Raw genomic sequence first — 22,819 nt, forward strand, 5'->3', positions numbered from 1 at the left:
AGTTTGTTTTTTAATCAAATCAAATTCTTAATTACATTGGGCTGGAATGAAATTATGCCTCTGAAGAGCTTCCAGATGGACCTAGGAAAGTGACTTCAGCTGAACTCTGCAGCCATTTTGGTCAGTAAAAAATGTTTGCTCCTGAAGGGGCTGCCAGGCTGGTGGTTCTGCTCTGAGGGACAACGGGCACTTCTGTTTGCTCTCCCCTTCCAGGTATTGCTTAGGGACTTCTCACCTGGCTGGGGTAGGAGACTTCTAAGCTCGGGGGTTTCCTAACAGGTCCACTGGATGGGGACTCAGATATATCATCAGACAGGCAGGGGGACCAAATGCTGACCTCCCCTCACTGGCTATGTGATACTAGGCAGTGCACCACCTCTCTGAGCCTCAGTTTCCTCAAGAGACCTCTCTTATCTCACAAGATCATTGTGAAGATTGTTATATGGTTTGTGCATAGCGTTTATTTCCTTCTCTTTCCTTGTCCTCCACCTATTTCCTCAGAGAAAGGCTGCCCAACACAACTGAAGTCTAAGATGCTGCTTTTCATAAGGAAGCTCTGGTTCATGAGTCATTGTTTTCAGGAATGCATGAAATGGGCGGACACACAAGAAGGCCAGTTATCCTTCAGAGAAAAAGAGATCAGATTTGTGCTCACCAGAGTTGGAAGGTGGGGGGAAGGGGAATTGGATGAAGGTAGGCAAAAGGTACAAACTTCCAGTTACAACATAAATAAGTACTAGGGATGTAATGTACAGCATGATAAATATAATTCACACTGCTGTATGTTATAAATGAAAGCTGTTGAGAGAGTAAATCCTAACAGTTCTCATCACAAGAAAGAAAATGTTATTTCTTTTACTTTGTATGAGAAGATGGATGTTCACTGAATTTACTGTGCCGATCACTTCATCCTGCTGTACACCTTAAATTTATACAGTGCTATACGTCAATTGTATCTCAACAAAACTGGAAGGAAAAATAACGTGTACAACTCAAAAAAAGGAATGCCAATTATCTTAATGAAATTCAGCTCTTCATTCCCAACCTGGCCCCAACACCACAAGTCCGGGAGTTCTCCTCTCCGTAACCTTATGATGGGGCTTCTATCATCTGAGCGTTCTGTCTCCTCCCTCTGGATGCACTGTCTTTGTCTATCCAACACCATCTCCCAGAATTTCACTTTTAATTAAGAATTTAATTTAAATTAAGCAAACCCAATCCACCTAAAGGAAGACAGCCGACAACGTAGCCTTTGGGGACACAGGAATGATGCTCAGGAATTTCTCCCGGCCCTGTCCTGAGCCCACCGGGCAGGTGGAGGGGAGAGAAGGCAGGAGGAGAGCAGACCTGGTCATGCGGGGCAGAGAAAACTCATATTTTAACCACTGGCTCTCTGGATGTGATGAATTAACCCCCTAATCCAAAGTGGAGAACGTGTGGCCCAGCTACATGATCAGGTCCACCCAACACGCAACGGAGATCAGCAAGCAGGGAAGATGGCCCGCCACCTGTTGCTGAAACCTGCAGAGCAGAGCAGCAAATGCACTGGCACTCAAATAGGTCATTCTGTTTCCACAGGACATGCCACCAGGAAGCCTATTTAGCACTCCTACAGGGGACTTGCATTGGGATAAACTTTTATGACTGCTCCTTTTAGATTTTTCCCGGGGGCTTAAACCAAACTACCCTGAAGTGAAGTGGCTCAACTGTTCCTCAGGCCAGGGGTTGCCACCAAGAGGAGGCAGCTCCATTTTCTCAGGAAAAACAAGACATTCAGCTCTTTCCCTTTTTCCACCATCTTCTTCACTCTCCAGCTCTGAGTGGAAATGAAACATTATGAAATATGCTTCTTAATCAAACATTATGAAAATTCCTGTTGAGATACCATTGTACGCAGAGTGGAGCTGCTCTTTGGGCAGCTATTAATTTGGGGGGTTAATTCACTGATATTAAAAAACAGTGTGTATGTATAAGTTCTTGCATTTCAAAAATTCCAAAATTGTTTCCAGAGTGTTGCAGCAGATACTGCAGAATGGCTTACTTGATACTCAATCCCAACTACCTTTTTTCTTACCTTTCTCTAACATACAGACTGAAAAGCTGAATACTCCATTTTCCTAGCCATCTTCCAGCCAGGAAAGGCCATGTCCTGGCCAAGGAGATATAGGTGGAAACCACAGGGAAGCACTTCCCTTACCAAACAAAATGATAATGTCTCTCAAGAAGACCACTTTTGGCATTCCCCCTTCTTCCTGCCTGGAAGCAGTCTTGCAAACAGGAAGCTCAAAGCCACATGCTAAGAATGATGGGACCAAAAGAGACAAAGGAACTGACAGCATTCTGGAGCAGCTATACCAGCCCTGGGCTGCCCACCTCCAACTTATTATATGAAGGTAAAACAGCCCAACTCAGTAGCTGAAGCCTCTCAGAGTTGAGTTTTCTGTAGTTTGTAACAAAACTGATTCCTAAATTATACAAGTATGATCCTACAGAGATAAGAAAGATTCAGCATACTTCTTTTTTTTTGACCCCAAGTAATCACAGATTAAAGGGTTTGCACTTGTTTTGGTGAGATGGAGAAAGGAGCAAAGAGGAAAAGTTCAAAATCACCCACCGGCTCTCAAACCGGTGTTAGAACAGCTGATGCTGTGTTGCTTGAGTTACAGACCTCCTGTTACTTTGTATTGGGGGATTTCTCAAAATTTGATATTTAGAAGACTGGATGAGACTCAAGTCTCCTGACATCAAAACATAAATGGTTTCACTTCTCAAACATTTCAGTTGAATGTTTGCCAAAGTTTTTATCTCAGGGAAACTATTTGCTAAGGTTCTAATACCATGTAAAATACTGAAGCAAGGCTTCCCCCAGGGGATTATATTACTATTTAGTTTTATATTTCTTCTGATGCCTCCAATAAATCATGAACTTCTTCAGAGATGTCAGAGGGCAGGCTGTCTCTCCGACTGCAAATGACAAGCCATGAATAATGCACACAGGTCTCGCCGAGAGGCTCCCAAAGCCACAGCCCGTTGCCTTCGGGCTCTGGTCAGACGATCCACTTCAGTGGAGCCTGGTTTCTGCCTGGTGTCAGGTGAGCTATGCACTGGCCAATCACTAGGAATCCCTGGCCATGGGCCACAGCTCGGAGTCCATGATTCCTGGGGTCAGGCAAACCACTGGGGAATCTGGAGTACCAAGAGGGAGCTGCAACTCCCAAAAGAACAAAACTAGAAAACTCCAGGGAAAGCAGCCAGTGTTCTGATCTTCTCAACTAGACGAAAAGCTCCTCGAGGGCAGTCCTGGTTCCCTACAATGCCTAAAGTAGTGCCTGGATCTTAAGGGTGACCTAATAAATATTGTATGGAAGGATGGACATATGGATGTATAGACAGATAGATGGATGGACTACCATAGGAAAATTGGCAGAAATAAGACAACCAGTACGTAAAATCATATAGACAGTGATAAATAAAACCTTGTTCATCAAATATCAGGGCAGGAGGAACTTCATGACAATGGCGAGTGGAGAAGGGAGCAAGTATGACATTATTTACATTGCAAAGAAGAAAGCTTCGAGAGCCCACACACTGGAAGGTGGGGCAGGCTGTATATATAAGTGACTTATTACCTGCTCCCATGTTCCCTATGCTAGTAATTTCATCATCCCTGCTCCCTCCTCATTTTCCACTGAATTCCCAAAGGAACAGTGTTTACTTGCCATCTACACAAATAAATCTGGTTTTCCTCTTAGCCAGCCTTCTGAATCTGCTTTCAAGTATCTCATTAACAGTCTCCAAATTGCAGTATCCAATATCTTTGTCTAATTCATCATCTTCCCCGACTATGCGGAGTTTTGACCCTTCTGACCATTCTTTATATTCCCCTGCATTCTCCTTTCTTGATTTCTGAATCTCTGTACTCTCTTACTCCTTGATGGACCCAATCCTTATTCTGAATTTCTTCTTCTTTTTCTGCTGCCTCCTCTGAGCTCACTCTTTCCTAACCAGTAAGTTTTTGTCACATTCTGTCTTTATCCTCTTCTCATGCTACCCTCTCCAGGTGACCACATTCTCACCTATGACTTCAAGTGTCCTCTGTTGGTAAATGACCCCCATGTGATGTCTTTGGCCCTATGACTAGACTGGACATCTCCATCCACCCATTAATTCATTAATCAAACATTTATAAAGACTTTGTCATGTATAAAGTTCGCTGCATGGGCTTCCCTGGTGGCGCAGTGGTTGAGAGTCCACCTGCCAATGCAGGGGACACGGGTTCGTGCCCCGGTCCGGGAAGATCCCACATGCCACGGAGCGGCTGGGCCCGTGAGCCATGGCCGCTGAGCCTGCACGTCTGGAGCCTGTGCTCCGCAATGGGAGAGGCCACAACAGTGAGAGGCCCGTGTACCGCAAAAAAAAAAAAGTTTGCTGCACAAACTGGGGATACCAAGAAGAATATGACTTCCTTGAAGGGTATCAAAATTTATAGGAGGAGACAGAAGTAAAATGATAATAATTTGGGTTAATAATTGTCATCAAAGAGAAGGGTCACCTAGGAGACCTCCACAAGAAGGCTAAGTGGGGGTCAGCCCAGTGCATGTGATGGCAAAGGACATCCTAAGAGAGCAGGGCAAGGTATGAAGACTCATGAAAGCACACACTGGTCGACTAACACTTACTGGCTTCCTATCAAATGCCAGACACTGTGCTAGGTATTTTCACAAAACAATATTACCTCACATTACACAATGATTATTAAGTAACAAGCACTTTGCTAAGTGCTTTTCAAACAATATATCATTTAATCTTCAAAGAACCATAAAAGATAAATGTTATTACCTTCATTTTACAGATGAAGAAGCTGAAACCCATCTGTAACTTGAGCTCAGTGACTTGGGTAAGGCTTACAACTAGTAAGCAGCAGAGCCAGGGGCTTAGGGATGAATGGTTTAGCTCCATGAACAGAAACTCTTCCAGTCAGCTTAAGTAAAAGCAGACTTACTATGAGGTAGCTGGGATGTCTCCAAGAACCCTAGGATGAAGGCTACAGTCAGCCTCACAAAGAGCTGGAACTGGGCCTGGAGAACCATCAGATCAAGGCAGCTACTTCCTCTCTCCTTCCTTCATCAGACTGTCTCTGCTCCACCCATTGCTGCTCCTCTCTCACTGACTGCTGCACCATCCTGCCCCTCTCTGCATTTACAGACTGGCTCTCTCTTCTTGCTCATCATGGTCCATGGTACCATCACCGAGGCTCCAAAGTGGCATCCTTATGCCCCCTGACTACAGCATCTACAGGTCCAGTACTTACAAAGACTCATCATAGTCATGTCTATTAATTCCAAATTCTCATGAAAGAGATTCTGATTAGCTCAGGTTATATAGGGTAACCACTCCCGACCACATCAGCTGTAGCATGTAGAATAGGAAGTAGATTAGAAGAGGTACCAGACATGGCTGCAGAAGAGGTAATTCACAGAGAAAGGGGCATAGACTGGGCAGGCACACTCAAGAGTTGTCTTTTACAGGTGACGTTCCATCCCAGGTGTTCTGACTTCAAGTCATGTTTTTAAACATGTGAGATAAAGCACTGTCCCACCCTGTTTTATCTCAAACAAAACATATCCCAAATCAAGGTATACCCTTTAAATAAGCTCCTATTTCCTTATCTCAGTTAATGACTTAACATCAGCCTATTCCCCAGGCTTAACATTTCACAGTTAACCTCAATATCTCTCTTTCTTTGATACCCTACCCCTAACACTCTACCCTTACTATAATCAAACAGTCTCCTGGGTTGGTCCATTTTCCATGCCAAAGGATCAGCCACTGTGGTTCAAAATACAACAGTGATACAAAGTCCAAGAGTAAAGCTGGTTGATGAGAGACTAAGTTATTTTGAACTGAATCAAGAAAACTGTCGGAACAATTGTTATTACTAGTGTAAAAAAAAGAAAACTATTAGCAGACACAGAACAATCCGATGAGTAACTTTTGTAAGGTCAAGAGAAGGCATTGGATTTGGTCTATTCGTTAAAGCTGAACTGATTAAACAACCGGCAAGGAGATGAAAGGAAAGAGTGGTGCCTGCTGGTAGAGGATAACTAGCTGAAGGCATGGTGAGCAGATGGAAAGGAACAAACCAAGATCAATTAGGCGTTCAACAAAACAAAAATGGCCGATTTTTTTTTTCAGTTGAGATATAGGTGATGTATAACATTATATAAGTTATAGGTATACAACAGTGATTCACAATTTTTAAAGGTGATACTCCATTTATAGTTATTATAAAATATTGGCTATATTCCCTGTGTTGTACAATATATCCTTGTAGCTTATTTTATTTTATTTATTTATTTATTTATTGGTGGCACCCTGCAGCTTGAGGGATCTCAGTTCCCTCACCAGGGATTGAACCTGCGCCCCCTGCAGTGGAAGCGCAAAGTCTTAACCTCTGTACCACCAGGGAAGCCCCTTATTTTATTTTATACATAATAGTTTGTTCTTCTTATTTCTCTACCTACTATCTTGCCCCACCTTCCCTCTCCCCACTGGTAACTGCTAGTTGTTCTCTATATCTGTGAGCCTGTTTCCTTTTTGTTATATTCACTAGTTTTATTTTTAGATTCCACATACAAGTGACATCACACAGCATGTGTCTTTCTCTGTCTGACTTATTTCACTTTACATAATGCCCTCCAAGTCTATCCATGTTGTTGCAAATGGCAAAATTTCATTCTTTTTTATGGATGGGTAGTATCCCATTGGGTATATGTATACCGCATCTTTATCTATTCATCTGTTGATGGACACTTAGGTTGCTTCCATATCTTGGCTGTAAATAATGCTGCTATAAACATTGGGGTGCATCTTTTCAAATTAGTGTTTTCTTTTTTTTTTTTGCATATACATCCAGGAATGGAATTGCTAGGTCATATGGTAATTCTATTTTTAGGTTTTCGAAAAACCTCCATACTGTTTTCCACAGTAGCTGTACCAAAAAACGGTCAATCTTGATTGATGTCTCCAGCAGTGTTCTGGTAAACGTTTAACTCCTGGCATTCAGGAGGAAAAAGCCCTAAATTTACGCCAATTCCTGTGGTATAAATACTCCCACTGTGGCCAATTTCAAAATACCAACCAAATCTCACCGAATGAGGAATTAGAAAGAGATGCTTTCAACTGATTCTCATGAGGCAGTAAGTCCTGGTTCCAGCACACCACTGGATGTCTCCAACCTTCTTAATTTTCAGAATGTCTTAGAATTGGGGAAGCTTCAATTCACCCATATAAGAACCCCTTGGAATGAAGGGGTTCACTTCACTTCAGCCAAATAAACTGACCCTACAGTCTATTAGTTTAAAAACAAACAAACAAAAAACCACCCTATTCAAGGATCAAGCATCTTTCCAAGCTTGCCATAAATCAATTTGTAATCTAGTATACATTCTAGGAAACATATAAGACAGACTCTGAAAAGGGTTCTTGAAGAACAGAGGAACAGAGGAAAAGAAATCCTTGTTGGCACAAGAGTTGGAATTTGATCTGAATTTGGTAGATGGGTAGCACAGGAGGAGAAGAGGCAATTCCAGGCAGCAGGACTAGATTGAGACTTAGGTGGGGAGGAAAGGTGTGTTTGGGAACAGTATAGTCAGAAATAGCAGATGGAATGGAAGGAGCAATAGACTTAAGAGACTTCAGTGATGTAAAGAGGTAACTGATAAAGATTATAATGGGGGATTAAAAAAACTGCAAACATTTATAGTAGAAGTGATTATCCATGTGGGGTACAGGCAGGAGCTTGACAGAATGGGACAGAGGTGGGAGCAAAAATATGTACCACATCATTTTTTATGTTGCTGCATTCTGAACAATATAAATGTATTTCATTTTCTAAAATTAAATTTAAAATTCAAAATAAATTTACAAAGATAAAGTGTGAGGAGAAATGTCTAATCAAGTGTTCCGTGATGATTCAAAAGAGCTGAAGATGGATCTGAAACATCTCCAGATGTGGAACTTCCCCACACCCTGAATCATCAAGGCCGGGGTTGGCCTCTTTCATTAGGTTGCAATGACTATGAAATGCAATGAATATGTGCAGGAGTTAGGGATGGGGCAGGGGAAGAAGCAGTGTGGGTGTGCATCTGTGAATAAAGCTTCTCGACTCATCTACTGAAAATCAGAATTTGGGGTCCAAGAGTACTTACTTCTTAACCTTCCTCCAAAGGTCTTGCATCTGCAGGAATAATATTTACCTCTTTATTTGACCAAAGTCTCTTGAGTCTACTGCTTATTTCAATTGCCCCCTGCCACCTCCCTTAAATCTTAGGTCTCATGAGCGTGCAATGTTTTCTTTATTGTCTCTTTGCTAAATCTCATCAATTTCACCCTCACCACTTCAACACACTGTGCATGTGCACACACACCCCCCCATAGCCCTGCCCCCCCATCCAAAGACTAAACACACTGCTTCCAGAGTAATCGCCATCAAGTGCAACTCTGACAACACCCCTTTGTAGCTGTAAAAGCACGGGCGGCCCACCCCAGACTGACCCAGCGGACTTCATAGGAGCTCACCCCTCCTCACCTACCTACGCTACCTGCTACCTGACTCTGCTATTCCCAAACACACCTTTCCACCCCACCTCAGCATCTCAATCTAGTTCCTCGGCCCAGAATTGCCTCTTCCCCTGAATTCCAACTCTTCATGCCAACAGAGATTTCCTTTCCTCTGTTCTCCTTCTCAAAGTCTGCCTCGTACTTTTCTTAGAAAGAATACTAGGCTGTAGGAAATGCATCTAATGTGAGGAGTGGACCCCATCTTGTTTCTCCTGATTCAGCACCTAGCATCTTGCATAATCAACATGCAAGACAGAAATTGCTATCTGTCCCCTAACATCCAATCTCTGTTTCTGTCTTCCAGTAACAGAAGGACTGCTTTTTAGCCACACACATGGCCACCTAGAATAAAGATTATATGTCCTAGCCTCTGCTACGTTAGCTGTGACCCTGTGCCTAAGTTCTGGCCAAAGGGAAGTGCACCAAAGGGCATGCACAGCTTAAGGGTTTGCCCTTCAAAGGAAGGAGGGTGTCCTCCTGCTCCTCTGCCCTCCTTTCCTGTGGCTGGAATGCAGATGTGCTGGCCAGCCATGTTGGTCCACGTAGATGTGAACAAAGCACCCTAGTAACAGGAGAGAAGAAGGATAGAAAGAGCTCAGAGCTCGTCTGGACTTCACAGAGCCACCTTCCTAGCCAGCTGAGCTGCTACGCACAGGCAGTTACACAGAGAGAAATACTTTCCGACCACATTTAAGCCAATGTGTTATTTTGGGTCTGCTTAGAACAGCACATTCATATTCTAAATAATACAAGGTGCTTAATTCAAGTTTACTGAATTAAATTCATGGATGTTGGATTCTAAGTTTGTACAGAAAATAAGAAAATTGAGGGGAATCTTGCTTCATGTGTTTAGATTGAAGTTTTAGGCAACCGGGCCTCACAGGCCCATCCCACGATACCTGTCAAACAGGACACTGATGAGAAACTGAGCTAACCCTGTACTTACTTCATTGATTAAAAGAACTTACCCCCGGGAATTCCCTGGTGGCGCAGTGGTTAAGAATCCGCCTGCCAATCAGGAGACACGGGTTCGATCCCCGGTCCGGGAAGATCCCACATGGCGCAGAGCAACTAAGCCCGTGCGCCACAACTCCTGAGCCTGTGCGCCACAACTACTGAGCCCACGGGCCACAACTACTGAAGCCCGTGCGCCCTAGAGCCCAAGTGCCGCAACTACTGAGCCCACGGGCCACAACTACTGAAGCCCACACACCTAGAGCCCGTGCTCCACAATGAGAAGCCGCCTCAATGAGAAGCCTGCGCACCACAATGAAGAGTAGCCACCACCCGCTGCAACTAGAGAAAGCCTGTGCACAGCAACGAAGAACCAACACAGCCAAAAATTTAAAAAAATTAAAAGTAAAAGAGAAAAAAAGAACTTATCCCAATGGGGGGTAAGGGGGGGATAAATTGGAAGATTGGGGCTGACACATACACACTAGTATATATATAAAATAGATAACTAATAAGGACCCACTGTATAGCACAGGGAACTCTACTCAGTACTCTGTAATGGCCCATATGGGAGAAGGATCTTAAGAAGAGTGGATATATGTGTAACAGATTCACTTTGCCGTACACCTGAAACTAACACAACATTGTAAATTTATACCCCAATAAAAATTATAAAAACAAAAGAACTTATCCTCAAGATCAAACACACCCAAGATGGGCCAGAAACCACCTTCACTGGAGGCCAGGCTGAGTGTGGTGATCCTCTTTGCCTAGAGGCCCTGCCACATGGAGGGAAGTCGAATAAGGAATATAAAGAATAGACCTTCACCAGGACAGAGTGGTCCGGTGTGGCTGCTTTCAGGCCCCCATAACCAGTCTCGCAAAAACTCCTAAAACACAGAATGTCCTTTGACTTTCTTCTGTTTTTAATCAAATTTTCTAAGGAGACAGAATCCCAAGAAATAGGAGCTTCTCACTGATAAAGAGACTTTTCCTCATTGATGAATTCCACTGCTGTTAACCCACCCCCATCCTGGAGCTGATCCTCCAAGATGCTCACAAACCCACAGGCAAGCTCCCAGCCAAAGCTGCTCTTGGGCATGGGACAGGACATGCCCTGTCACTTAGAAGTCACCTAGGCCTCCTTGAACTGCCACCTCCCTAACTGCCAGGCTTGCATCATGAGCTACTTACAGGAATCCTGGACCACATGTCGAGTGAAATAGGAGATACAGGAAATGAGCCAGATTCCTGGGCTTGAGGGAGGGCTCATTGTTAACCAGAAGGGACAGAACAAGAGCAGCCACACATGGCATTCCAAGCCCTTGGCAAACTATACAAAGGAAGGCTGTATCCACCCCTTCTAAAGACAGTGGAGGGCTTGCATTCTAGAGAGATAACTTTTCTTTTTCCCTAGGCAAGAAACGTTGAAAATTCAAAATTGTTTCTGCATATGTATATGTGTATATGTGCGTGTGCATTTAAACATCACTGTGGATCAAACAGTCTGAGGGTTCTGTAGACACTTAGGAGACAAAGTGGGCTCACAGCAGACGAAGCCAATTCCAGAAAGAAGTCCAAACGCAAGGCTTGGGAAGAGCCCCTGACTCAGCGACGCAAACCACGTCTCCAGCCCTGCCCTTCTGGAGCCCCGTTTGTGGCATTTAAAATTGGGGTGACAGGATCCCCAAGGAGTCTGAGCCTTGCGTTTGGGGGTTATACATAACCTCATCCTCTCCATCCTCCTCCCCAAAGCTGAATCACTCCCCCCATGAGTCCAACTGACTGAAAATTGCTTATTTTCTTCAGTGGTTTCTTTATGGCTCTCATTGCTCTTTCGTTTTCTTTTTCACCCAAAACCATGTGCATGCAGAGACTCAGCTTCTCTAACTAGATTTTAGCCTCCTGGAGGCAGTGCCTTTACCATCTCTTTCGTCTCTTCCTCCACTGAGTGCTGTACGTTGCAACCCAGGCTACTTAAATATTTGATCACTTGGTTTTCTGTGAAAGGGCTCCCTTTTTCTGCACTTCACAAGGTAATAATAGTGTCCAGTCACCTGCACTACCAGGTCCTCAGAAGGCACTTGCTAAGTATTAAGCCCCTTGTCCTCAGTTGTGAGAAGACGAAGCAGAGAGGAGCACACAGCCTTCCCTTCCTCCTCTCTGAATCTCCTCTCCTGGGAGGAAGCCAGTGAACAACTCAGTGAGTGTTACTGACTTGTAACAATCAGAAGGGAAGTTAAATGATATAAATTACTTCTGCACCATTGCTGGTGGAGGCTCAAGCACTGGAACACCGTCATTACCAAGTGCAGTAGACAGAGGTGGATTCCTCGGAGTAGATTGAGCCAGGCCCTCTACCTCTCACAGGAGACCCATCTTCCCCGGATAGGCTGGAGGGGGACCTTGTGGGGACAGGGACTTCTTCCTGCAGAGGGAAAACCCAGCTCTGCACAGATGGCTTCCACTCGGCGCCTAGGACCAGGCAGCTCCGCCTGGTGAGCCCGGAGCAACACTGACTTTGCTTTTCCCCAGCAGGCAGACTCTATCAACTGCCCCAGATAGTTCCTGATGCCCGAGCTGAGCCACAGATCTAGCAATAGGAGGTGAGCAACCTGTTTCCTGCGGTGTTCCTGCCAGCACAGGTGTCATCTGTAGAGGGGGCACCGGGGCTTACACTGTGCAGACTGGGGAAGCAGATTTTCATCATCTCCCTCCCCGCTCTGGCTCGCTCATGACACTCCAGTCACGACAGGCTCCCATGGGTGCTCAAACATGCCAGGCATGTCCCAGCCTCAGGGCCTTTGCACTTGTCCCCATGTGCTGGGAATACTCTTTTTTGGGTGTCCTCACAGCACCCCCTCTTCTCCTTCAGGTTTGCTTAAATATAACCTCAGAGAGCTCCTTCCTGCAAATGGCTCCCCACATACCCCCAGCTGTCCTTACTCCACTTTCTAGTTCTATTTCTCTCTGTGTCACTTTTCACTGCCCAACACAGTATCACTTTACTTGCACTTTTGCTTGCTGCCCCCTTTCCCCCGTTAGAACCTAAGTTCCCTGAGCCCTGTTTTGTTCTCTGCTGTGTCCTCAGCACCTAGAACAGTGTCAGGTAAATAGCAGATGTTCAAATGTACTAAAAGCAGATATTAAATAAATGAAACAATTATCTTAACTGTTATTATTACCAGATAGGTCATAGGTCACCTTTGGCATCAGTAGGGAGCACACTCCTCGCAGGAGCCGCCCCTCCCAGAGAGGAGTGTTTGTTCAAGACCCCGCAAGGCTGAGCAGTGGGATACACTCAATCACTTTGCTAGCGTGCTGGGGCTGTCATAACATAGCGCCACCAACTGGGTGGCTTCAACAACAGAAATTTCTTGTCTTACAGTGTGGAGGCTGGAAGTCTGAGGTCAAGGTGTGGGTAGGGTTATTTCTCTATGAGGACTGTGAGGGAGACTTTGTTAGCTTCTGGAGGCTTTCTGGCAATCTTTAGTGTTCCTTGACTTGCAGATGCATCACCTCAATCTCTGCCTTCATCTTCACATGGCCTTCTCCCTGCCTGCATGTCTGGATCCAAAATTCCCCTTCTTATAAGGACTCCTGTCATACTGAATTAGGGCCCACCCTAATGACCTCATCTTAACTAATAATGTCTGCAACAACCCTATTTCCAAATAAAGCCACATGCTGGGGTACTGGGAGTTAGGACTTCATATGTGAATTTTGAGGGAGGGGGACACAATTCAGCCTATAACTGCCCTCGTCTTGTATGGAGACAGAAAGGTTGCCTAATGGGAAACATCCTCTCATCCTGCTCCTTTCACTGCTTCTCAAGGGAAGGAACATGGATGTCAGATGGGGTTGGCCCAAGACCAGCCTAAGAGCCGGCATCCACCTTCCTAAGCCTTTCCCATAAGATGACCACTGTCCAAACAGCATAGACCTCCCAGCATCCTGCAGGCCCACTGATTATTCAGTCCCTCAGCTGGACCTAAACAGGGTCACCAGGAAAGACAACTGAAGGTGGACTCAAAAAGCATGCACCACGACCTGCACGTGGGGATGGGCCAGGAAGAATGTCCTGAGAGCCTGGGGGAGGAAGAGTTGCCAGCACCTAAAGAGGGCCCCATGCATAGAGTTGCTGATACAAATTTGAGAGACAGAAATGACAGATTTATGCCAAGTGGCTACAAAAGAGGACACAGGTCTTTGAAAACATCGGTGGGGTGGATTACAGAGCTGCCCGTTAGCATCAGCACAGGAATACTGTTGTCCCTGTCTCCATCATGAGCCCAGTTCTTGGTGTTTCATAACCCACAATAAACTGGTGGGGCGGGCCCTCCGAGACCTTTACCCAGGTTTTAATCCACATGCATCTGCCCCCAGAAAGAGCATTACAGAACACAGGGATGCTTTAGTTTTTCCAATCTATGACATTCTGATTTACCAGAACTAAAAGTGGAATAATGAAACGCACTGGGGAGAACTTAGGTGTGAGATCTCGGTAAAACCTGAGCCCCAACTTCCTGGAACTGCCTCCCAAATAATACTTCCTTCACTGCCATGGTGAGGATTAGATAACTTTGTGCCCTGCACATAGTAGGTACTCACTAAATGAAAAGAGACTCAGCTGAAGAAGGAAAATCTTGCAGCAGCCAGAAGCCCTGTGCACTGCAGCCTGTTTTTGCCTCCCTGTTGCCAGGGATGTCTGCTGCAACCAGAAGCAAGGACCAGGAAGAGTTGGGGAGCTCCAGCATTCGCAGGCAGCAGGCACCCTTCCTCCTGCCCAGATTTAAACTGAAGTACAAAATTTGCATTCAGTCCCCTCAGGGCCTGGCTCAGTGACCTCAGCCTCAGGTTTGAAATACTTTTGCTCCGGGTAACTGCAGGTTCAAATCCCAGGAGGGTTTCTGCTAGGCCTGGCATCTTTCTGAGACAGATTATTTGAATAAATGCAATTTAGTGAAAGCAGACCTCTCAGGGGAGGCCTCTGGAAAGGAGAGATGGAGCTGCTGTGGGAGGGGAGGAAGGGTCAGAATTTTATCCAGGTTTTCCCGGTGTCCTTGCCAGATGTCAAGCATGCTTAAAACTTTGGGGAAACCAGAGGAAGCTCACAGAGGATCCCTGTGCCAGGACCTAGCCCTCTAGCTGTCTCTATTGTGGAGCCTCTGTCACTTGATTTCTTCCCACCTCTCTCTGCCCTGTGAGTGGGTGTATTTTAAGAATGGGAGTGCTTCTGCCTGAGACTCTTCCTGTTCTGGAGATGGGTCTAGTCCCCTCCAAGCCACAGCTGATAGGAGGACAGTTTAATTCAGTGGGTACAGATGTAGACCCCAGACCAGATGACCTGTGTGTAAATCCCAGCTTTTCCGAGTCTTACCTGTATGGCATCTTCTATGGCCCACACCAAAAAGTATACTGGTCTTTGCATTTCGAAAACTATGCCACAGTACCCGCTGCCCTGAGCTTGGGGACTCACAGGATAAAGGAATCTTCAAGAAAGCTCTCCAACAACACCAAGAAGAGGCAGCAAGGAGACATCAGAGTGATCTAAGGCTTCATCACTTTCGAGACATACACGCAAAAGCCACTTCAATTATATCCCCTAAATTTCATAGCTCCCCACAGTCCAGTGAGAATTCATATGGCTTTTTAGGAGTCACTGCTCTCAGGGCTCTGATCTCCACGAGCAAAGCATAAGGGGTTACGGAGAGACACTAATACGTGAGCAAGAGAGGGGGTCCTGTCTCAAGCTGGGGTCCTCAAGAAGGACAGATATAGATTAGTGTGCAGGATGGTTATTAGGGAGTGCTCTTGGATCAACACCTGTAGAAGGAGACAGAGGGAGAAGTTGAGCTGTGATACAATCTCAAGGAGGCCTCGGCTGGCCACACAGGGAGCTGGAGTAGCCCACAGAGTTGTCCCAAGTCAGGGAGGGGAGCCAGGCCTTTGCACCTCCCACGTGGATCAGTCATTAGACGTGGCTGCTCTGGGAAGGGGCCTGGCTCTGGGAAAGGTGGCTCTCCCAGCAGAGGCAATCGCCATGGAATGCCAACAGCTGCAGGTTCTCTTCCCACAGCAGCCCCGAAGGGTCCCGAAGGGGGTTACGGCAGCATGTCACAGTGTCCACCACAAACCCTCACCAGAACAACCTCTTTCTTCATGAGTAGAAATATCACTCACACATTTGGGGGGGCAGAGATCTTGCACAATTAGTACAATGAAAAGAGGGGATTTCATTGTGGCCAGGGGTACTCCCAGGCCTAACTCTGCCACTAAATCTAAGACTCAATTTATCAGTAAACAGTGGGACTATTTCAAACTGCAGAGTCCTTGAGTTAGAAAGGAACAAAAGCCACCCGACTGAACGCCCACCCAAGGCAAAGACCCCAACTGCATCCCAGCAGATGGTCTTCAAGCCTCTGCCTAACCATTCTAATGCCTGGGCTGGGGTGGGTGCTCCCTTTACCACAGGCCTGACACCCCTATTTATTAAGTTTTTTCTAATGTACGGTTACTATCAACCTCCCAGGAAAGCTCACTCATAACTCACTGAGTAATTGCCCATTCACAGATCATCCTTCAGCTATCTGAGGACAAATAAATAATCTGGTTCTTTCCATGGGTACCAACCATATGCATGCCAAACATTTGTTCACTCGGTTGACACATGCATTTGTGCCTTCTGCCAAGCCCTCACACGAACACTGGGCTATTCCATCTTCATAAGACTCTCATAGAGATAAAAACTGCCAGCATTATTATCCTTGCTTCTTGCCCTGAGAAATCAGGGAAGGTTTCACAGAAAAGGGAAGCATTGGATTGGATCTGGAAGAATGAATAGGAAGTCCCTTATCCCAGAGGCGGTGGCATTTCCGGCTGGGGGAGTAGGACTTACGAAGACCTAGGACATCAAAGAGCTTAACATATTTGGGGAAAACTTATAATATGGCTAGAGTGGTGGTTCTCAGGTGAGGACAGTTGCTCCCCAGGGGACACATGGCAACATCTAGAGACATTATTGTCACAACTAGGGGCAGGTACTACTGGCATCTAGTGGGTTGAGGTCAGAGATGCTGCTAAACACCCTACAATGCACAGGATGGCCCCAAAATAACAATCATAGAGCCAAAAATTTCAATAGTGCTGAGGTTGAGAAAATGTGGGCTAGAGCTTGGGGAGAGGGCAGGGACGGTAAATGGGTAAACTGGAACTAGATTCCGAAGGGTTAAGAGATTTAATTACTTCCTGTTGCCTGCAAGATTTCAGAGCCTGGATTTGGTAAGAAAACTGAAGAATGATCTAGAGTGGTCCAAGTCTGAGATCAGGGAGACTGACTAGAGACTGTTGAGACTGTCCATTCATTCCTTCTTTCACTCATCATTTATTAAAGACTTAATGAGCATCTGTTATGTACTACACTCTACGCTAGTCCCTAGGATGTAATGAGGAGTAAAACAGACTCAGACCCTGCCCTTGGGAGTTTTACAGTCTAAATAAAGGAGAGAGACATTGTTTGAATAATTGCACCAATGTGGAAGCACACACTAGCAGGTACAATGAAGCAACAGTAAGGGAGCTCCCAGCATAAATGACAATGAGGACTGATCAAGGAAGCTTCCAAGGAGGGATGTCCCCTGCCAAGCCCACTGGGGTCCTCAGGAAAAATAAGATGTAGTCTAGGTGATAAGGCCCAGCCTCTTGTTTGGCGCTTAGTCTAGTTTCACTTGCATATAAGATGTCGTATGCAGAGGCCTTGCACCTAACACGTCAGATTAGCGTTCCCAGCATAGAACTGCTGCACCCAACACCCCACCTTGGCGTGCCATGTGCAGAAATGCTGTTCACTCTGGAGCTCTGCAAGCAACATGACTGCCCCTGACCCTTGAGGACTCTGCCCCTCAGGCTGTCCACAGAGAAGAACCCTATAAAGCAGCCCCACCAATGGCTTGTTCCAGAGACTCTGTACTTCAGAGCTCAAGCTCACATCTCTCCATTCTTTCATCAAAGAATAAAACTTTCCTCTGCTTCCGAACCAAACTTGCTCTCATTCTAGTGGCTCAAATGACAACAAGCAGGAGGAGCCTTGCTGGCGCCCGACTCTAAAGGGTTAGTCACAAATTTTGGTGACCGTGAAGGAACAGACCATGGCCTTTTTGCCTGCACCTACCCACTAGGCTCCAGGCTCGCCCCGGCTCCAGCGGGAGGATGGCGGAAGCTTTGGGAGGTTCACATGAGGATGACTGACTCTGATCTCTGAGTACACTCTGATGGGGTAGAACGGCAGCAGCCTCCAGCTGAATTCAGAGCAACTCCGCCCAGCAACCCAGTACCCGGGTGTGGTGCACACACAGTATAGCCTGCAGCATCAGGACCACACCCTCTTAAGGGAATCGTACTGTGGCATCACTGGGGATCAGAGACTGAAACTCACACGTCTGTCCACTGCCTCTGGCTGGACTTCCTGCAGTGTCTGACGTCCAGGGACTGCAAGGACGTGTGGACGAGAGGGAGCCACAGCAGTCCTGCCCACTGTCTCACCAGTAGTGCTGTCCTGTGGACCCCTGTACAAGGCAGTAGGGGCCGCACCAGGGATTCTGTCCTCCTTGCCCACCTCCGGGGCTCAGCAGTAGCATTCTCCACAGTCACTTTTGGTTTGGTGAAGGAAACTGGACAGGCCCGTGAGCCAAGAGGCAAGACCAGGAAAAGGTCCAGGTAACGAGGGCCACCTGACAAATTAGAACAAGGATGCTCTGCCCAAGTTCAGGAAAAGGCACCAAGGTTGCCTGAGTATGAAATGGTCCCAAGGTAAATACGTGACCGGTGACTTGACCTCTTCCTGTCAGAGCTAGTTTCTCTGAAGTGGGCTGGGGAGCCCCGTGATTATCAGGAATCCCTGTGAGCTGCTGGCAAGAACAGGAAACACAATACCCACCATCTGACCTCTCCTCCCCGCTCCGCTTGTGAGGCAAAGCCTGGGTGATTCTTGATTGACTGAGGTTCCACGGGCTCTCCTCCAGGTAACAGCACAGCATTCCAGCTGCCCTGGTGATCTGGGGAGCGCGTGGGAGTCTTGTTTTTAGCCCTTTACCGGGAAGTCTGAAAACTTCTCCTTTCTGGCTGAATGGAGAAAAGAGAAGACTTCCACCTCAGTCAAGCTGCTCTGGCCTGGAGGCAGTCCCGTCTAGCCTCCTGCGGGACATCCTGACTGAGGAAGGACTGACTAGTTCAGGCACAGGCCATTAATAAATGCAAGGGAAATCCCCAACTGTATCAGAGCCCAGGCCTATTTGGGTCTCGTGAGGAATCCATTAAGAGTTTGGTGCTGGTTCCAAATTTCCCAAACTGGAAATCTTATTTGGGTCAAATCTTATGGCATTTTCATACCAAAAAAATCACTCCAACCGCCCCCTCAGTAGTTGGGAAAATGTCATTGTAAGGGATTGAGGGACGATCCAGAGGGGTCCTGAATCTGATTAGGGGGGTCATTCAGACCCACGGCCCCACCTGGGCTGACATCCAGAGCCTCCTCAATGTACTCCTAGCAGGGGAAGAAAAGGCCACAGTCTTTTTAAAAGCCCAAGAGGAAGCAGACAAAGAGAACAGAAACAATGCAGGTCACGCTATTTTCAGACTGGGGACTCAAGCGGTCCCAGATAACGAATCCAACTGGGACCGCCAAGACAATGGAGCAGGGAGTGGAAGACAGAGGCTGACCCATTATAAAAATACGATCCTAAAGGGAATCCAGGCAGCAGGAAAGACATCTGTCAATGGGAATAAGATAAAGGAAATTAGTCAGGAGCCCAAGGAAAATGCTTCGGCATTCCTAGAGTGTCTCAGGGAATGCCTCTGAATCTATACTACCCATGACCCTGAGTCATTGGAAGGGGTTGCAATCCTGAGGTTGTATTTCATTTCCCAAAGTGCCCCCGACATTAGGCTTAAACTTCAGACATTAAAAATATCGGGTTGGCCAAAAAGTTCGTTCGGGTTTTTCCGTAACATCCTGAATGAACTTTTTGACCAACCCAATAGAACCAGATACCCATCTCTCTCACCTGGTCAAGGTTCCCTACCACAACCTTTAATAACTGAGGAGAAGGAGGAGGAGAAGGAGGAGTATAAAAAGACCTGGAAGCAAGCCCACCTACTGGCTATTGCCCTCTAGTAGCAACTGGTTGGCATGGGAATCTGGACTAACTGCCCACAGAGACTCTCAACTTTGATGAGGACCCTTAGCCCCCATCCAGGGGTAGCCAGCCAAGAAAACTAGGACCCAATCAGTGTGCCGTAAGTAACCAAGAGGGACACTGGAAGAGTCCCAAAGGGGTATGGGAATGGCAGATCCCAGCCACTACCCTCAAAGGCAGATGGTCCAAATTAATGGAAAATGATAGGATCAGGGGGCTCCCAAGCTGGTACTCCAATTTACTCCTCAGGAACCCTGTCTGACACTGGACACAGGGGGAAGCCCGTTGAATTCTTAGTCAACACCAGTGCCACTTACTTGGTTCTGGCAAACTCGGTCACAAGAGTTGCAAAATTTAGGGGGTATCAGGGAAGGCCTAAGAACGGGCATTCATAGAGCCATTAGACAACCTAGTGGTTACTATAAAAATCTGTCACACAATAATTCTACCACCTTACTACCTACAGAAACAGGGCCCTTGGAACACGATTAAATAGAAGGAAAAGACAGCCTATTCCAGTTGCCCTGACCTAGGAAATGAAACTCTCCCAAACACTGGAAAAAGGAATGGTTCAGAGATGGGAGTAGTTTTTTGAGGGAGGGAAAAGGCTGGCAGGATACTCAGTAACCTCTCAGACCCAAGTCATAGATGCAAGAAGCCTAGCCTTAGGGACTTCTGCCCAGAAGGCAGAGCTGATAGCCCTCACCCAAGTCTTAGAGCTTAGACAAGGGAAGATCTTAAATAGGGCATATCCTGGAGAAGACTGGCAGATTGATTTCACTGTCATACTGAGAGTACTGGGCAATTTCAACTATCTCTTGGTGCTAGTAGACACATTTTCTGGGTGGATAGAAGCATTCCCTGATAGAACTGAAATGGCAGCTGGAGTGGCTAAGGCATGACTAAAAGAAATAATCTTCCGGTTTGGACTCCCAGAATCCCGACAAAGTGGGATTGGTCCAGCATTTGTGTCTCAAGTGAACGAGTGCCCTGGGCATAAAACGGACCTTGTACTTAGCCTAGAGACCCCAATCATCAGGAAAAGTAGAGATTCAATCAAACCTTGAAAGGGGCCTTAGCCAAGCTATGTAAGGAAACTCAAGAAAACTGGATTAAGTTGCTTCCGATTGCCCCAAGGGATAAATTAAAGTTACGCGCGTTTGAACTCATGTATGGTAGGCCCATTCCCTAAGCCCAAGAAAAGGGATACCTTAACCCCCTTAAAATGGAACAACTCAAGTATGCCCTCCAGGAGGGAGAAACCATGAAAGCTCTCACAGAACAGGTAATCAGGTGCTGCCCGCACCCAGTGACCTGGCCCTACACCCCTTCTGGCCTGGAAATTATGTGTACCTAAAAACCCAGAAAACCAGCAGCCCACAAGATACCATGGTAACTGCTGCCATTGTGCTGAGTCTTCTTTGTACCCCCAGGACAAAATAAGTGCCCTATACTTCCTTTATACTTTTCCCATCTTGGGCATTAGAATGTTCACCCCCACGGTCGCCCCATGGCAAACAAATTTCTTCTACAGTGTGACCAGAGATATTTAGGACAATGGAAATTCACTGACTGTTGGATCTGTCATGCCCAACCTGAAACAGGAAAAGAGCATCAGACATTTTTAAGAGGAAACTCAATAACCAAGGGGGAACTACTAAATACCACCTTCCTCCCAGCTGGTGATAAACAGTAAACACGTTGAAGCAGCTGATCCCACTTGAGACACTTATGGACCAACAGCACGAACAATATGTGAATCAGGTGATCCAACAAGGGAAAGCAGTTGAGTTTGGTACCTGGGTGCCCCCATGGAGTCCTAGAGGTACTTAAGTAGATGAAACACCAGAGCACTGACCCTTCGAGGACTCAAGCCAATGGCACAGGGTCGCTGTGCTTACAAAGAGGATACACGTTCTTGGGTATGCCCCCAAACTCAAAGAGGGGCTGGGCATCCCATGCTTAGACAGTACTAAGGTGAGGGGCTGTGTCACCATGAGAACTGTGGGACCACATCCAATCTTAGTTGGAGTTTACAATCGACCCACTACCCACACGAAGAAGCCATAACACTCCAAAAGAGCCACAAGACTACTAATCCCAGGAGTCATTGCACTCATTGGAGTACTAGTGACCCTGCTGGGGGAACTGTATATAACGCTGTCACCCTAAAAAAGGTAGTAGCCACAGTGGTGACAGTATCCACTGAGACTGGCCTCGACTTCAAACTGTTAGAAAACAACTTGACATGTGAAACAAACCAAACCTTTAAACCCCATACAAAAATCAGTTGACTCACTGGCCAGCCTGGTCCTAGACAACCGAATTGCCCTAGATTATGTTAGCTGACAGGGAGGGTCTGTGCACTGGCCAGCGTGTCAATTTGCTTTTATGTCAATGCAAGTGGCCTGACTGGAGTAAGTGCAGACAGGCTACTAGAAAAAGCAACTTGGCTAACAGAAGCCAGCCAGGCTGACCTTGCCGAACAAATGTGGTGCAGGGTAAAACAGGCCCTCCCCAGCGTCATTTGGTTTCTACTTTCCTGTGCCCCTTAATAACCATCGTTCTCTCGCTGACATCTGGGCCATGTATCTTAAATTGTCTTATGTCCTCTGTCTCCAAAAGGTTAGACAAATGGCGGCCACTCAGGAATATGAACAGTTAGGGCCAAGGCCTGGTGACAATCAAACATATCTAAAAGTGGCTAGGGAGAAGTTCTAGTCCTCTACCCGAGGTTACGATGACGCCCAAACTCAGCAAGAAGCAGTTACATAAGACAGACCACCGCTGCGGCCCCTCAGCACCCCTCAAGAATGAGAAGCAAGACAAAGGCAGAGGAGGAATTTGTCACCGGCAAAGTCCATTAATAATTCCCAGGAAATAAAAATAGAAGCTGGGTAATGAAATAAAGTCTTACCTTTGTTTTAATCCTTTGTGCTTAGTCTCGGTTCGCTTCCCCATCAGGGGCTGCAAGGAGATGCCCTGCCCCAGGCACTTGGGACCAGGGCTCCTAGTGCCGGCGGCATCTCAGCTCCCGGCAGCGCAGCGAA

The 22,819-nt window shown here is 46.4% G+C and overlaps 1 long non-coding RNA gene across 1 annotated transcript; it reads right to left on the minus strand.

Moving 5' to 3' along the window:
• Positions 1-1,316: 1,316 nt before the first annotated feature.
• LOC125963988 (uncharacterized) lies at positions 1,317-22,802 on the minus strand. Its single transcript, XR_007476437.1, has 3 exons — positions 22,687-22,802; positions 1,687-1,816; positions 1,317-1,347 (listed from the first exon to the last, which is right to left on the minus strand). It is a non-coding gene; the product is annotated as an uncharacterized LOC125963988 (long non-coding RNA).
• Between the last annotated feature and the right edge of the window lie 17 nt (positions 22,803-22,819).

This window comes from Orcinus orca, chromosome 3 (assembly GCF_937001465.1).
Source record: "Orcinus orca chromosome 3, mOrcOrc1.1, whole genome shotgun sequence".
NCBI lineage: Eukaryota > Metazoa > Chordata > Mammalia > Artiodactyla > Delphinidae > Orcinus > Orcinus orca.